Raw genomic sequence first — 16,303 nt, forward strand, 5'->3', positions numbered from 1 at the left:
ACATGGCTCTTCTCCGGGACAAGCGAACGAAGGCCTACGCTTAAAGCAAGGTGTCCTGAGACCAGATTCAGTTATGTTCAGAGTAAAAACATAGGGATTGTGATGTGGCGATTATACTATTAAGATTTATTCATCTATCTGTGTCCTAAATAGGGAAAGAACCAAATCTAACAACCGGAAAGCAAGGAATACACTGGTAAATATTGATAATTCTTTCCCTGGAATACTCAGAGCTATTTTTAGTTTGTTATGTAAAAAGCCAGTGAGATGAAAAGTGAAGTGATCCGTTTCCAGAAGAAAACCTAGTCAAATCTTCATTAATAATTCCTTGTAGAACGCTCCATAGGCCTTTATCTGACAGCCTGACAAGCTGAACTAAACAACAGAGACTGTAGGAATGTAAAAGACATAATCTTAACACCAAACCTTCTGAAGATGTGGCTGTCATTTTACATTAAAGGCAAGGGGTAAAAAACCTCCACTGAAACGGAAAGAAATTTTGCAGCATGATTATAGAGCTAGAATTTAGTCGGGGAACTAAAGGCGGGCAACAGAGTTAGCAAAGGGTGGTATGAAGGGTATTGAACAACCAAGCTTCCTTTCCATGTCTGGCTTGGGATTTTTGAGAGCAAAAGATGAGGCAGGTATGACAAGAGACAGTTTAGCTGTTCCTAGGCCTGGTGACAAATCTTCATTATCAATAAGGACTATGTAACAAATATTGGGCTAACCACTGTATCAATATAAAAACAAACACAAAGATCTAGATTCTGCTTATGTTTCTATAGCAATGTACACTTTCCAAAGTCTTTTCACATGGGAGGGTCTCACTGGACTGTCACAACACCACAGGGCAGTCAGGATAAACATTGCTGTCCTATGGTACACCTGAGTAAACCATCATTCAGAAATACTAAGGGACCTGTCCAGGGTTAACTAGCTGGTAAATATTGGGGTTGAGAGAAGATCCAGCTTTCCTGCCTTTATACATGTGCTCCCAGTACATTTTTAATATAAAAACAAGTGCAAGTAGCAAACTTCGGATAGTCTAATGTCCATCAAAGGCCCAAGGTCTGCAGAAAAGAACTGGAATCAGTGAGAACAGAATAATGTCAAAGAGCAAGGGACTATGGGAACACCTGGGTGTTGCTGCCCTTCTGCACTGAGGGTCTTCTTGCCCATAACTTGAGGAAAATCAAGGTGAGAAATTGTCTGTCATTGTTGGTATGGTTACTTTCCCCAATCATGTTATAATTAGTATTAAAATACTGACAGTAATTCACTCCTATAAAGTACTTAGTTTATATAGGCTGTATTCTAAGCTCTTTTCATTGATTGGTTCATTTACTCCCTATGAAGTAGGTTTTAACGTTATCTCCATTTTATAGGTAAGGAACCCATGACTTTTTCTGACAGAATTCTTAACTGGGAGCAATTCTGCAACTGGGTGAGATGCATTACAGAAGTCTCTCAGAGCCAGCCTTTAAAATAGCCCACACTCCTCAAGCTGCAGGAGAGAGTGTGTGTGTGTTTAAGTGTCCGTAGGGGTGGTGTGGTGGGGAGGCGTCTCTCTCTCCTCATTCTCTCTCTCACTTCTATCAATACTTCCTGAGCACACCCTGTCCTGGGCCCCCTTTGTTAACAACCTTCCAGTGCTCTCGGAGCAAAGGTTGGCTTGCAGCTTTCTCCCCTTCCTGCCGCCTGTCAGGAGAGGAAATCACAACTTTCAGAGGGACCTGCTGCAGGGGGAACTGGATAGCACCAAAGGGTCAAGGGTAAGAATGCAGGGAACAGTGAGAAGTCCCAGATAGTGTCCAGCCGGGGCTAGGAAGGAAGGACTCCTTCACATGTGCCTCTCCTGTTTGCTGCCTCTGGTTCCTGCAAGAAAGAAAACCACAGCACATTTTGCTGTGACAGTGCTAGAGAAATGTTGAGGGGTTCAGGGGAGGTGTGACCCTAGACAGTGGGTTTGCCAATCTCCTAGTTCAAATGAGCCAGGAAATTTAACTGAAATAGTAGTATTAGTTAAGTAATGCCAATATAATGTGTAATTCATCACCAGGTCCTAGTGCTCTAATAACCTAGATGGCTAATCACACTGTGTGCTAGTAACGATCGTGCAGGGAGAAAAGGCTTCATGAGAAGAGCACATGATGAAACCTCCCTATAAATTCATCAAAAGAATTCCCCTCCCTTCCATGCCTCTCATTCCAGACCGGGATACTGACACAGTTAAGGATGGGGTGCGAGGCACACATCTCTCCTCCTTCCCATCTGTCTTAGCTTCTGCTCTGCTACGGGGACCTGGCCTTGATGAGAATCCATCTTCCCCATAAAGGTCAGTGTATCCTGATGTTACTTCCTCTGAGCCCGTACTGCTCAGGGTTAAGGCTTCCCTAGTTAGGACAAAATGACACAGCAAGAGGTCATGGGTTAAAGGTTTGGGTGTCGATTGTTTGGCTAGTGATATTTCTAATTCCCATCAACTTTCATTAAGAATTATGTATATGGAGCAGCAGAAGTCACACTTATTAACTGAGTCCTTCTCTCCTACTGGCAGGAAATACTGCTGTTTCTTGATGAAGCTGCATGTTCCCAAAGCATGGAATGGTAAAGATCATAGAATTTTAAACCTAGAATGGGCATTAGAGATCGTTTAGTCTAACTCTTTCACTTCAAAGGAGAGGAAACAGGTCCTCCGAGGCTCATCAATTGCTTGAAGAAGGCCATTTAGTTAGTTAGTGACAGAGTCCCGGCTACACCCACCCTTCCCTCCTTCCACCCCACCTCTGCCACACTGACAAATTAACAAGTATTAAATGGCTCCCAGCACCTCAGGAGCCAGAGGGTAATGTTAAATCTGTATGGCTTCCAGTGTGCTTGGAATTGGAAGCATATTTAGTAGCCAGAGGCTATGGGCATGATAAGTTTTTAAAATGCAAATTGCTATCTACTAAATAAAAGGAGTGTAAGTTTGAGGAAGTTAGTTCAGCTGGAGCTAATAGGCAACAGTGTTAATTAGTCCAAGGGCATGGGTCCAATTTCCATAAGGGCCAATTAGCTTCACACAAAGGAAAAAAAAAAAAAAAGACTGTTTCCTAGTTTTGGTCTGGACCCCGAACTCAGCCAACTGGGTCCCCGGAGAAGCCAGGTGAGAGAGTGAGGATGACACAGCACAAACTCCCCCTCTGCTGCTGGAAAAACAACTCAAGGCATTTCTCAGTGGAATCACCTCACTACCTTCAGGGCAGATGTTTTGTCAAAAGTTTTACTGAGGTTGAAAGATGGGGAATCCTTGGAGCAATTTTCACATCCGTTCTCTTCACATCTTTGGATAATAGTAGCAAAAGGGATTTTTATTCCAGTTTTGCAGATCAGGACCTAAAACCCAGAGAGGTCAAATTATCTTTAAACATTTTGGTTTTTTACCCGATATCAGGCACTGAGAGAATATTGGATTCAAGACCTAAGCCTAGGTCTCCTAGACTTTGTATTGCGCTAGACGTCACAGCTTCTTACAAGAGCAGAGCTACTGCTTTGCTGACAAAAAGAGAAAAATAAAGGCATTTTGAGTTGCATCCATGTGCCAGGTCACTACTGAGCTGGAAAGCCAGCTGCTTTCCATGGTTGGGCCAAAGATCAAAAAGAAACATTTAGTCAACAACTCGACTGCAGTTTTCTTTGGCAAAGTATAAACAGGCACCAATGAGAAGTCTCCTTTAGTCCTACCTGAAAGGCCCCAGCCCTGTTTCACAAGTCAAAATCTGAGACACGTTGACGATGACAGGAGCAAGCCAAGTGTGTCCTCAGCTGAGAAAAGAAACAAGGGAAGGCACGTCACGTAAGTCTCACATGTCTGTATGGCCCCTTTGGTCTTTTATTGTCTTATTTCAGGCCATGCTAGTTTGTGCAACGATGACCTAGTTAACCAGATAGACTTTGTCCTTTTTAGAAATAACTAAGAAGTTGTCAATATCAAACCTAGCCAGTCAAAAAGAGGCGCTGGAGGGCTGCAGATATGAGGTGGAGTCAAGCGACTAAACAGTAACTTAGACCTCCCAGGGAAATGTAGCCAAGACACCACATACCATTTTCCCCAATAAAGCAGATTTTAAGCATCGTAACAGAGATGGCACCTGATTGTCACTCTGTTGTCTTTTGACAACTTCAACAAGTCAGCCATTGTTCAAAAAGATTTTTACACGTTACTACTCCATTCAGCCAGCACTTAGATTAAATTCTATTTAATCCGGGCCTCCCTGGTGGCGCAGTGGTTGAGAGTCCGCCTGCCGATGCAGGGGACAAGGGTTCGTGCCCCGGTCCGGGAAGATCCCACATGCCACGGAGCGGCTGGGCCTGTGAGTCATGGTCGCTGAGCCTGCGCATCCGGAGCCTGTGCTCCGCAACAGGAGAGGCCACAACAGTGAGAGGCCCGTGTACCGCAAAAAAAAAAAAATTCTATTTAATCCAAGATTTCCTGACCATGATGCAGAGTTTGGGCAGCTCCTCTTTTATTCCTACCTAAGGTATTTTATTAAGTGCTTATGGTTTCCTTGAGACATATTCGTAAGTGAACAGAAAGAAGCCAAGGCAAGTAGTCACAGCTTCTCAATGGACAGGGTGAGGCAACCTCACCCATTCTTTTTCCCCCGGTGTCTCACGACCGTTTGGGTGGGAGTTGTTCTCAGATAGGCTAGCAGGTTTCTCTCTTTGTGCTCATACCAGAGGCCTGATCTCCTCATCTGGTTGTTCAGGGCTGGGATGGTTAAGGTCAGGAATTACAATTAAGAACCTACTGACAATAAGGTTATTGTTTGATCTAAGCTGAAGTGGTAACAGAAAGGTAAAAATCTGGGGGAGAATTGCAGGTATCACCTAGTCTAGGCCTCAGTTCTAACCTTCTGGTCTCTCTTCCACATCTCTGATCATGGGAAATTCATTCCCTCCCAAGGAAGCTGATTCCAGTTTGGGTCAGTTCTAGCTGTGATAAAGTTGTTTCTTAAAATAAGGAGATATCTGCTTTCTAGATATCTTTGAACCACTGGCCCTAGTTCTGCCCTCTGGAGCCAAAAAGAGTAAATTTAATCTCTCTCCCTCCTTATAGTTGTATTAAAACCCAACTGTCTTTAATTTGTGAATTTACTCCTTAATCCACTCAGTTTGCATTTATAGTGTCTATTTTGTCACATACAGAGTTGAATAGACCTACATTCTCACTTAAGGTGTCTTCAGCACATTTGTACTTATTTCTCTTCTTCAATCCAGAAATCACTCTGTTCTCTCAACTTTTCATAAGACATGGAGGCCTCCACAATCTGGATCTCCTCCTCCAGACCTCACAATGGAAACACTATTACTGAGCATAGTTATCGAGGATCCACAATGTCTAGGTCCTGAGCTAGCTCCTATAGTATTCTCAACTACCCTGCGAAGTAGGTGCTGTCAATCCTCTATTAGCCATGAGGAACTGTGGCTCGCAGAGCTAAAGTAACTTACCTTGGCTCATATGAGAATGAGCCAATATGTGGTAAGTAGGATGTGTGACAAAGGCTGACTCCAAAGCCTCCAGTTCGAGGGTGTTCCTTTTATGGGCAGTACCTGGAATTGAAGATGGCCCTGGCATTTACCTTGTCCATGTCAGAGAAGACCATCTCTTCCCTCATGTGATAGCAAACAGCACAGCAGTCGCCCTTTCCTCAGACACGCCATACGTCATATAAATCATAGTAAAGTACTTTGCTAGCCCACATGAAATGTATTTTCTCTTGTAAAATTTCTGAAGGGATTTAAAAAGTCGTTTGCTTTTGGGATAAGATTTTTTATCCAAGACTAACTCACTTAATTTTCGATTGGCAATGATGTCTTGATGACATCATTGAATAATTCCTACTCAGGAATTATTACAAAATGAGAGAATCTAACCTACAAATTGCTTTCCAATGTAGTGAAACTTTTATGAACACGAAATGTAACAAATAATGCAATTGACATCATGTTACATTTTGTAGATGTTTAAACATTTATTAATTTCAGTTTATCAATTTTCTATTTTGGAAGCAGTACATCTTTTGAGATCTTAAAGCATTTTTATAGGCCTTTGAAAGAAACAAGGCTGTGAGTGCTGTGTTTTCAGTGACTGAATAATGCTGAGACTTCCATATTCTTTGACAGAGGTGAAGAGCCAATACACCCATATGTGAGGCTTACGATGGCAATAGCTTCTTTTGGAGACCACAGTGGCTTCTTCTGGCTGCCCTGTTTGCCCACCTTCTACATGATAGAAACCAGATAAAAGGGTACTCTTTTGGACAGCTTTGTGTGTCTTTCAACTTTCCTTGATCACATTCATCTTTCTCTTTCTTGGTCGGCACCCCATCCATGGTGCATTGCTCCTTTGCTCCCAATCTTAGATGAAAAGTGAGATGGATGCATTTGATTTCATGATCTGGTTTCAACTGGGGCTGGGTCACACAACCTGAAAGTGAGGAGAGTTCCATTGGCTCTTGCCCAATAGGAAACAGGAGAAAGGAAGGAACCAGATAAATCTTCCATCCATTTTCCCTTCTTACCTCTCTTCGGAAAAAGTCCTGTTGGCCAAACAGACATGCCTGCTATACTTCTTCAAGACTAGTGAAGCAGGGCCAGCAGGCAAATGTGTTGATTTGCATCTTTCTTTATCTTATATCCTTTTTGCTTTCACCCCCAACATCCTGGGTTTGTACTTTAATTCTTGCCTCTAGCTTCACCTTCTAGACGAACCCAGACAAGAGAGCGCCAAGCAGCAAGTTGTTGTTCGTGGGTCTAGTACCAAGTAACTTTCCTTGGCTTGTTCTTTAAACTGTATCCTAGTCACCTTTCCAGCTTCTGACTATTGCTTTTTGTTTTCCTCTTGGTTTTTAGTCCCAGTTCATCCTTGAATATCCCGTTTTGTAGGGTAGACCAAGAAAATACTGAACTTCCTATTGACTAAATGTCGAAGCCAGGTCTCTCTTTTATCTTGCCTATATACAGTTACATTGTTTTCAGCCCAATTGCAAGACCTTTTATTTATCCCTGTTAAATCTGAGCATTTTAGTCAGCTCATTATTGCTCTCATCTGTCAAAAACATTTAGAATCCTGATACAGTCATTTTCCGTATTCCTCACAGTTTTGTGTCATCTGTGTTTGATGAACCCTTTTTTTTTTTTTTTTTTGGCCTTCATTCACTGATATTAGAATATACAATCCATGGTGGATGAAAGGGCCTGGGACAACCTGTAGAAAACTTCTAAGCCCTAATCTTCACCATTTAAGCATATTTGTTTATTCACTTACTAATTCAATTATTCTTTGCCTTCGGGCAAAGTAACTCAATTTCATTTTACAAACATGATTGCCTAATTTGGGCAAACCTCAGTGTGGTGTTACTTACTGGGTCACAGAGACAAACAAGATGCTAGAGAATTCTTATTGGTGGGGATTTCTCTACTTTAAAGGAAGATAGAGGAATTCCCTGGAGGTCCAGTGGTTAGGACTTGGTGCTTTCACTGCCGAGGGCAGGGGTTCAATTCCTGGTTGGGGAACTAAGATCCCACAAGCTGTGTGGTCAAAAAAAAAGGAAGATAAGCCTGTTGTAGAGATACTGCAGAAGAGACCAGCCTTTTTTGTATACCCCTCAAATCACACAGATGGTCACTACTTATTTCTTCTCCATGAATACGGCTCTGATGAAGGAAAAAAGAAATGCAGTTTAATAATGCTCTAAGAAACTAGATAAACTAGAAGAATCACCTTCTCTCGCTGACAATTGAGTTTACGAAGGTGTGAATTCAGAAACTAAAAATAGCCTCCTTCCTAAGCACCTACCCATGTCGATAAAAATTCTTTGCCAATTCACAAAGTCCTATCATGGTTGCAAATTTCTCTGTCACAATAATTGTTTCCTGTTAACTTTTAAGGCAAGAGTGAGAGGTTTATTGAATGGCAAGACGAGCATCTGGCATTTCTGGTGTAGTATCTGGAATTTCAGTAAATGTCAAACACATTTCTTAGACGGAGAAAGGGAAGAAGACACTGGGAAAAGAAAACTAAGAGATAGCAAAAGTATTGGGAAATTACATATGAATTTTCAGAAGTGTATAGGAACTTTTCTTAAGCTCATTATTATCATTTACAAATGAACTTTTATTTGTAGTCTGAGAAAGATGCTACTTCAAAGTAATTAGTATAAACTGCCCTAAGGAGTAGAAACAGGAAAAAATGCATATCTCTGAAAAGGACCTACTAATAAAAATCATAGATTGAATCACCTGGATAATTTAGTCGTTACCACAGTGAAATCCATAGAGAAAAACAGAAGCCAAAACATAATTCAATATATGAGTCAAAGGATATCTTCAGGAAAACCACCAAACAAACCATCATTACTAGGTGACTCAATTCCAGAGAAACCATTGATTAACCAAGATGCCAACTAAACACGAGGGGAGCAACACGCTATCTTTTTCAATTTTAACGATTCTAAACTCAAACAATACTTTCCTCCCCTTTTATTTGTCTTTTTCCTCTTATTTTAATGGCTTGAGTCTTGTAGAATATGGCTAACTGATTCTCATCCTTGTCAGAGCGGGCAACCAGTCACTACATAAGCATGTGCATGTATAACACACACACACTCGGGAAGAATATTTCATTAACAACCTGTTAGACATTGAAAGCCCAAACTCCCCTGATGATGTCTGGACTGTGATAGAACTGAGATGGAGAGACAAGCCTAAATCGGACACGGGGAAGGTGGCGGGATCATATATCTGGTCTCAGCAGCTGCCCGACCGCTTCCTGGCAGTGGCCTCATGGGTGGCAGCTCAGCAACATGTTCTCCCACAGGGAACTGGTGAGGAGGAAAACAGGAAAACTTACACTGTTTGCAACCCAAATAAATCCCTAAGGATTTATGACTTAATCTTCGCGCAGCATCACTGAAAGAAACACAAGCCAGTTAACTGAAAGTAATTTAAAAAGCAATTTTAATCTTTGCTTGTTTGCTGAAGGAACATTAAAGGGGAGCCAATTCATAATCTACAGCAGTACATGGGAAAATCCCCTCTTTTCTCCTTTCCTTTTACACACACAACACCCCTCGCACAGGGTCTCTGGAATTTCTCTTTCCCTAAAGCCCTCCCTCTCAATCCTCTGTCCCTCTAACTCCCAGAGACACTGCACAGTCTCTTTCTTCTTTCCCTCGGGCCACCCAGACACACCTGTCTGATGGTCTAGGAATGCTGGAGACTCTGCAATTCCTTGCTGAAGGAAGTGCAAAGATTCCCCTTGCTGACTCTCCCCCATTGTTCTCGTTCCTTCTGTGGCGTTGCCAGATGAAACATAGGACACCCAGGTAAATTAGAAGCTCAGGCCAACAAGAAGTAATTTTTCAGTGTAGGTCCCATGCAGTATGTGGGACATACTTACACTGAAAGATGATTTGTCATTTATCTGAAACTCAAGTTCAAATGAATGTCCTGTGTTTTTATTTTCTAAATCCAGCAATCATATAATTCTGGAGAATACTATTCACCAGAAATTCTTGTTCCCATCAGGGAAACAAATAAGACACTTTTAGACACTCCTAGAGCCATCTGAGAGGAAATTGGTCTAGAATTTCCACAGAATGAGCTAGAATACTATTTAATTTTGTTATCAGGCACGTGAGTCACTTTGTCCAGCTTCACCCATAAGAAAATGCTTGGCCAAAATTAATTTGCACATATAAATTAACTATGTTTTCATATTCTATCTAGAAGTTTAGGATCTGCCTAGCATAGTATTTGGTATACAGCAGAGGATACAAAATAGATCTTTTTGAGTGTAATTAAAAGATTCCTCTGTTATCTAAAAAAATTGTGTCCAATATACATATCAACAGTATTAACCGCATGTGAAATTACATGAGACTGGGAGTTTGGTCTTCGTATAAATGTATCCGAATGCTGACACGTAAAGGCACCATCTCCTTTTCTGAGGAGTCACCTTGGAAGGTGACGAATTTTCTCTAGTGATGTTGCTCCAGCCATGTAGTATCCTCTCTAGCCAATCTCAGCACCCATTTCTGGTCCATGCAGAGGAATTATTCTTCCTGTTTTATGTTCTCCCTTTGTTTCGTCCTCAGACTGTATTCCCCAGCTGGTCTCCCACCTAACCCAGCCTGCTTGGTTCTAAATGGCTGTTTCCAAAAGGTCATAGCTAGCCTCCAAGGATGAAGATTCACAACCACTGGGAACCCAGTGACACCTCAATTAACAAACCCCCTGGAAGCAAAGCTCTTTTATAATAAAGTCCCCTTATTAAAAATGAGATTAACTACTTATAAATCATATACAGTAGAGCACCCTGTATGTGCACCCTGGGCTAAAAAGCCTTCTCAAAGAGCTTCTGTTTGTCCCTGTTCTGTTCAAAGCAAAGAGATTGATGCCACTCCAAATGGCTAGCCGGGGTGAGGGTCACTCTGCCCACCCCCTCTCCCTGTTGGGTGCCCTTCACCCCGCCCCCTACCCCAGAGGCAATCTCCTCCTGCCTTCACACTCCATCCCCAACTTCAGGTACCCAATATCCTATCCACATTAACAAGAATTTACATTGACTTATTCATTACCTGATTATATTTCACTGGGAATTCATTTGCTCAGAAATATTTATTTAGAGTACGTTTCAGTCAATGGGCATATTTTAACCAGCAACTTGAACGATAGTTGGCATTATAATCTTTGTTCCTATTACAGGAGAGCCAAGAATAATCAGGCAGATGTGGATATATTTTAGGAAATGAGAATGCATCTGAAATTACTGTCTATTCCTAAGTGATCAAACTGATTTGAGAGGGAGTAGAGAGAGGGTCAAAAGTGTTTTCTTTGATACTCACATGGTGCCATTTGTCTTAGACAGAAGGAGAAGGTGGGCTGAGTTTAGATTTCTGGAAGCCCATTTCTCAGAGCAACTTGGAGAGACTTTATAACTGTCTTCTCTGAGAACCTCCCCTGACACCCTGCAGTGTCTGAGGAAGTAAATGCCCCAAGGTGGTGAAGGGCAAAATGAGAAAGGCATATGGATTTTGGTGAACGTGCCTTCCCATTAGTAAGGAGAACAAAGTAATACTTAGTCCATCTTCAAACCCAGTAAAAGTTCCCTTTTTGCATCACCAATGGCATCACTGTAATTAGGAAAAATTATGTGACATCCTAATTCACATCCCTGACATCGTCAAAACCAACCATATAGCCAACCTTAATATCAACAAATATATTTATATTCTTTTGAATATTTCTTAACCAAATGTTGGGCAACCATCTGGAAGATTTGGTACATAATTACCTTAATACTTTGCCTTAAAAAAGTAAACTTCTTGCTAGTACATTGATGAGAACATCCAGCATTTAGAGGTTCAGGAAAGTGACATGTGGGTGATGGTGAATGCTTAATAGCATTCATTTGTCTATATTCAGGGAGAAGTGGAGGTGTTCCTGCCCTATTCATGTCTCTCTCTAGACCATAAAAGCAGGAATAAGCAAAATTATGATGCATCGTGATGATGAATAATAATAATGCAAAACAGCAATACCTATCTTCAGATTGTGATGCCAATTTCTTAGTCTTTTTGTATGCAGATGAAGAGCTGGATTTTTATAGCAAATCTGCCTTTAGGCCCCCAGTGTCTTCCCATATCTCATACCCACTCCCAAACACACACTCACACTTTGGGGTTGGAAAGGTGACTTTCAAATTAGGATGTCAGAAATGACACAAAATTGGTTTTGCACTCCTCAAAAAATTATCCTGCTCATTTTAGTTGGAAATACTTATATAATTGTTATTAACAGTCATTTATTGGGTGTCAAAAATGATCTGCATTGACATTGAGGAAAACATAGACCAAATGGTCGTAAGTGACTCTTTCTTGATGAATGTATCTTCTGAAAACTTAATAGAAATGAAAAAACACAAGAACAGAACCTATGATGGCAACTTTTTCTATCTAAGGGCAAGAAAGAAGTGAAAATGCTCAAATGTTTCAGTATGTACAACAGGTTTTTACAGAATCTTAATTTTTATTGAATGCCAAACCACTTGTTAATTCAAGTCTCTTCAGAACCTCTAGGAGATATATTCTGTACTGACTTCTCCAAAAGGTCTCTCAAATTAATGTGTCGAAGTAGTTTGAGGGAGGCTGAGAAAAATAATCTTAACCTTTCTAGTCATTGGTTCAAAACTCCTTTCTCTGAGGGTCTCTTCTAAAGAATTTCTAACTTTTGCCTCTGTGGAAATTGCAATCAACTGCAAACCAGTTCCTTTGTAATTTTTATGTTTAGTAAACAGAAGAACACCTGAATATGACTCTAGGGAATTCCAGCATGCATGCGAATTATCATCAAGTTGACAGGATCCACTGTTTTAACTCTTAAATTGATATCTTAAAAAATGAGGGGGGCTTCCCTGGTGACGCAGTGGTTGAGAGTCCGCCTGCCGATGCAGGGGACGTGGGTTCGTGCCCCGGGCCGGGAAGATCCCACATGCCGTGGAGCGGCTGGGCCCGTGAGCCATGGCCGCTGAGCCTGCGCGTCCGGAGCCTGTGCTCCGCAACGGGAGAGGCCACAACGGTGACAGGCCCACGTACCACAAGAAAAAAACAAAAAAAACAAAAAAAACAAAAAAAACAAAAAAAAAAAATGAGGGAAAATAATTTATGCAGACCATGTGACTAAACTGACCTAATTCTAAAACTTTACTCTGGGAGATAATGTGTGATATGATGACTACATTCAAAAAAGAGGTTTTGTAAATTAATAACCAATTTGGATTCATAATAGATCTTTAAGGAAAGGAAGGAATGATCAAAAGGCTATATTCTGTATAGATTAGGGATTATAACCTATTTTCCTATGGAAAAATTATTATGGTTTTAAACACGGGTTTTAGATATGCTAATATTTGTATGAAGAAGAGGATGGGTGAGGTAGAACAGTAGTAATACTGGAAGCAGGGAGACCAAAAGGCAGCATAAGGAGAAATAAGAATGTTTTCAGAGAATGTGGACAAAATAGCAGGAGAACCTGTTCATGTCTTCAAGGAGAATGCATAAGAGCCGGGGGAAAAAATGAGGTGGAAGGATTATGTAGGGAAGCTGGCCAGAGAACTGTAATAGCTGATCGAAGGAAAAGAAAATGTCTCAGGGAGAATAGAACTTTAACATTGGAATTAGTGCAGCTATGTACAGTTTACATACTTCAAGATCATCTCCCATAACAGTAAGGTGCTTTTTCCTGTTTGTTTATTGCCTGTTACCGAACAGTGTCTGGAACAGATGTTATGTGGCCAATCAGTGGAGCCTGGAAAGGTATAAAGGAAGCGTCCCAGGTGCATAGTCTTTGGGAGGTAATACTAGAAATTTACCACAGGTAGGTCATCAGGAGACGTTCACCTCGGGAGTTATCCTGAGCTTCTGACTACTCTAATGTCCCTTGAAGAAGCCCAGTTTCTGGCCCCAGCTCTGCCACTGATTTCCCGTGGGATCTTGACCAACTGGCTTGAATCCTGTAGCATCTTGGTTTCCTTGTCTGTAAACTGAGAAGTGGCTTTCACACTATGCTCACAAAGCCCCACGACCCTGAACAGGTGCCTCTGGGTGGCTCCACTGTGGACTCTTTCACACATACACTTGAACCACTTTTCATCCATTTTCCATATTGTGAGTTCAGATATGATTTGCTTTTTTTCCTGCTTTGAAAACTACTATTAAGCAGATAGGCTCAAAAACTCTTTTTTTTTTTTTTTTGCTACAATATCCTTCTATGTGATTCTTCTCCACAAAACATTTCTTTATTACTTGTGCCTAAACAAACACTGAGATGTGGGGAAGTTCATTTTTGCCACAGAGATGCTGAGTAACAACCACAAAGCTTGGTAAAATGGTAAGCATTCATTCACACATTCATGTGTCCCCGGGCTAGTGATCTAGGCTGGTGGAGGTGCGGGGTGGGCTGATGTTCAGGTCTCAGCTGGCAGTCACCTGGGGACTTAGCCACCTAAACTCAGCTGCAGGTGCGCTGGCTGTCGGCAGAGCAACTCGGCCCTCCTCCTTGTATCTCTCACATGCCTTCAGTGGGCTAGCCTGGTCATAATCTCGTGGGGATGGCAGGGGGTAAAGAGAGGAAGCAGAAAAGCACAAGAGCTTTTTCAAGTCTTTGCTTGTGTCAAGTTTGCTATTGTCTTGTTGGCCAAGACAAGTTACCTAGCCTAGCCCAGTGTCAGTGTGGCAAGGCACTTCCAAAAGGTATTGATACAGGGAGGTGTGAAAAATAGGGCCATTGATACATTCAGTCTACCATGGGGAAATCATAAGTCTTAGGTTCCAAAGTGGCCACATAGGGATGAGACTCTAGGTTGGTCATTGAGAAGCAAAAAAAATATCTGATGGTAGTCTGGTTTATCAGAAAAGAAAAATTTCCAGCAAGGTTCTAAGCAGGCGAGTATAAGAATATGAAGGAAATTACTCTTCTAATGAGCCTAAAAACCTCGATTTCTCTCTAAATTACTCTTGTAAGCCTTTAAAAATTTTCTTGATGTGACCCGCGAGGTCACATCACTCATGTGTTTAACGTCGAGAACTCAACTATGCGTGTAAAGCATAAAATGAGTGAACATTTCAGTTGTTGAACAGAGTAAAGCCCCTTTTACTCATGGGTGCACGGTCTGAGTGTGAGATGGGACATTCTTAGTTGCTGTGTGTCCCTCAGAGTGTAGAACAGAAGCCAGTAATATACAAGCTCACTGACTCATCTTTTACTAAAGCAAAGAAATGGTGGCCGGTACTAATAAAGGGGAAAAAAAACTGCACCTATTTGAACAGTGATTTCAGTCGTGCCCACTTTTGGCTTCACCTACTGACTTTAGAATCTTGTTTAAAATAAAATTCTATAAATCACCCTTTATAGAAACAGCAGACTTTCTGGTTGAAGTTGGGACACCCTACCGACTCATCACAGACCTTCCATCTGATGAGCCCTGGGCTAGTCTGGGAGCACCACCTCTCTGGGAATCCTGCCCCACCCATGGAGGAGAAAACCAGGACCTTCCTGCCCAGTGATTCCTTCAAGCTGAACCTGAATGCGGATTCAGGCTGAGCCGGTGGTTCAGTGGGTGACACCGGTTGACTTTTTACAAGATTAAAATAAAAAATCCTACACCAAACTGTTCAACCTGGATGATAACTTCAACCTGAATAATTGAACAGGTCCGTCCGGGTTCACTGTCAGAGAAGCGGGTGAAGAGTGATATCACAAAGGTTGAAGAGAACTCGTGTCCTGCTCGAGGATTGTTTAAGTGTTACATAAGTAGAGTCGTTATTTCTCTAGATGGGTGTCTGTCTAGCTTTCTCCCCAAGAGATGTCATTTAGGGTGTCACATCCAATTTCAAGGATGTCAGTTAACAGCCTGTAAAATGTTCCTGGGATAACCCCTCTCAGGAAGAAAAGCATGTCCTGGGCACTGACAAGTATGACCTTGTCCCGGACACACACCAAGGCAACCACTCAACGTCAGCGTCCATTTCTCCTCCTCTTTAAGAGTTCTGAGTGACAACTGTGGTCAGATGAAGGTGGGAAGGGAACAAAAACATGAAACACAGTGATTTCCAATACATCTTTTTCCTTGTCTTCGGGCAAAAAATTACACCATTATGTCATTTTCGTGATGTGCTCATCAACAGGCGTGGAAACCTCATTTGTCATCTTTCGTTCTGATAGAAAATCAGACTTTAGGGAATCCAGCTGGGCTGTCAGCATTCTTTGCTGTCAAGTAGAGCAGCTGAAGGAAGGCAGCAAGCACATAGGGCCAATGAGGCTGCTGGGCGCTGGTGCCAAAGCCGAAGGTAGAAATCCGCGTAAAGAACTTCCGTTCCTCGGCATTCCTATCCAATTTGTTGGAGCTGTTTATCAAGTTTCCATGCAGACAGGATGTAAATATGCCACTTAAATCTGCAAATACAATAATGAAAACTGATATTTGTAATTGTATCTGTGTGGTCCTACTGTCTCAAAACGAAATGGATTTCCAACCTAATATTGCTAAATGAATCCTTGAAATATGTGAGGTCCATTACAGCGGAAGAGTGGCATCACTTCTCACATCCTGACACAATAGGGGCATCTCTTCATTTCGCATGATTGAGATATTTTTATCTGTCTCCCGAAATTGCCTTACCACAGTTTTAACCCCATCTTTTGTGCTGGAAAAGTATGTGCTGTGGAGGTATTCTCTCCATTAGCTCCAGTCTAC

Source organism: Leucopleurus acutus (genome assembly GCF_964270905.1).
Source record: "Leucopleurus acutus genome assembly, chromosome: 6".
In the NCBI taxonomy this organism is placed as follows: domain Eukaryota; kingdom Metazoa; phylum Chordata; class Mammalia; order Artiodactyla; family Delphinidae; genus Leucopleurus; species Leucopleurus acutus.